This window comes from Micromesistius poutassou, assembly GCF_964030765.1.
Source record: "Micromesistius poutassou genome assembly, chromosome: 6".
Lineage (NCBI taxonomy): Eukaryota > Metazoa > Chordata > Actinopteri > Gadiformes > Gadidae > Micromesistius > Micromesistius poutassou.
This window is the reverse complement of record NC_140276.1, coordinates 20,439,082-20,441,101: the sequence shown is the minus strand read 5'-3', so window position 1 is coordinate 20,441,101 and position 2,020 is coordinate 20,439,082. Positions and strand designations below refer to the sequence as shown.

Sequence of the window (2,020 nt, the reverse complement as noted above, 5' to 3'; positions counted from 1 at the left end):
CAGAGAGAGAGATCCAGAAAGCATCTGTCTCCAGCATCAGTGTCGAGTTTAACAAGTTGGACCACAGTCTGGCCAGCGCTCACATTTAACAACTGTTCACGATCACAGCAGGGGACTAAGTGAAATCAAATGAAGATTTCAAGAGTAGGTGGAGGTTTAGAGATTGAGATTACTTGCAGAGAGCAGGGAAGTATAGGGTGCCACCTGCAACTAATGATACTGCCAAGCAGGTACTTTCACACTCCAGATAAGAGACAGGGTGATATCCATACTGCAACTGAAGATAGGAATCATGATTGACCTAATGTATTTCTTTCTGTAGAGTATGTATGTGCATGCACATAAATGTAATGTCATGCTCTTGCAGCAGGTTTTTTGTCAGCAGTAAAATAACCCAGTTACTATCAGCCTCAGCTGTGATGTCACACCTGGCAAAAGATAATAACCAATCGTTTTTCATTGTCAATTGAAATGAGCCAATCACGCTCTTATTTTATTAAGGAGCATATTATAAAGCGATGTCTGCTCAAACAGCACATTGTTTGTACATTCAATTAAATGCAACTCAATAACTAGGATTAGGATAATGATATTGATTGCATTTCAATACATCCTGCTGCATAAGCTAAATAAGTCTGAACATTATTATTGTTGTTAACATTATTATTACACAACATTATTTTCACAACATTACAACTCATGCATGCCTTCATTCATCCTTCTCGCCTGACACTCTGCTGATCATACTGTGGACGAGGGCGGTAAAGTGGTGAAAGTCTACTCACTGCTGCGTGGTGGGGGTCCAGATGTAGGAGGGATGGCAGTGGAGGAGCAAAGAGGGGCGCGGTGGTGAGGAGAGGGTGAGGAGGAGCAGAAAGGAGGACCTCTGGCTGTCTGGACGACTGACTGCAACTCCTACAACTCCTCTCTGCTTTTTATGTCAAATAGGAGGCCTCCCCCAAACACAGCCAAGCCCGTCCCCTCCTCTCCTGCTCCCTCTTTCTCCCCTTTCTCTCCCTCTCTCACTTCTTCCTGTTTCCATCCTCCTCTCCCCGACGTTCTCCTCGCCTCCCCCACGCTCCACGCTCTCATACCCTCGTTTCATTTCCTTTTTCTTTCTTTTCTTTCTCCCCCTCTCTTCCTCCAGTCTATCTCTTCTTTCAATCTATCTGCCTCTCCCCCCCCCCCCCCCCCCCCACCCGTGAAATACATCCCTGGCGCCATTGCCACCTCCTCTAGTCTCTTCCTCCTCTCTCCTCCAGCCTCCACACACCCCTCCTCTCTGCCTCCTCCCCTCCTCCCATCACATGTGTACGAGCTGATGGGTTCTTAAGCCCCATCACGTCCAGTGTGTGTGTGTGTGTGTGTGTAGGAGGGAGTAGGGCGGGTTGACCTCGTTCTGAATAACCCCACTGGTCGGTTACCCCAACTAGTCCCTACACCCCCCACTGCCCCCCCCGGGGCGCTTGATTAAATGATTCTATTGGTTCCCTTGGACCGGGTGGAGTTATGCTCCAGCGCTAATTCATTTGAGTCCCAGCTCACAGTGCAGTCACTGTGAGCTGGATCTCGCCTCATCAAGCACATGCGGGTTGACATGTTTATGAGTGTTGGTTCCAGCGGCGTCATGGCGATTGATTGATCGATTGAGTTTAGTGTCAACAGGCGAGGTCGAAGTGCGTAGTATGTCATAATAATAAACCATTGCTTAGACGTGATGCACGCAACCGTCATGGAGGGATTACAGCACAACAACAACAACACTAGATTAGTGACCGGGCAACAGTGCAAACAGTTCAGTAGTATTGTTTCTAACAGCAAGGCCGCAGCCTCACGGCATGTAGCCCGAGATACATGATCAGCTATCAGCCCCACCCGGAGAACCTTTTAGTGGTAGCATTTATTTTGCTTTTACCGACACACAAACGTACCCTACCAGGAAGCCGGAGACCAACAAAGACTGATATTTTTGAAAAGGTCACCTCTTCAACGCTGGCCCTGCAGGCCTGGACAGTGTTCA

The 2,020-nt window shown here is 48.1% G+C and overlaps 1 protein-coding gene across 1 annotated transcript in view; it reads right to left on the bottom strand.

Moving 5' to 3' along the window:
• The window catches only part of spon2b (spondin 2b, extracellular matrix protein), a 7,636-nt gene extending 6,745 nt beyond the window's left edge, over positions 1–891 (bottom strand). The window contains exon 1 of the mRNA XM_084469587.1: positions 786–891. The gene's annotated coding sequence lies outside the window, so the exon portion shown is untranslated. The remainder of the gene's footprint in view (positions 1–785) is intronic.
• Between the last annotated feature and the right edge of the window lie 1,129 nt (positions 892–2,020).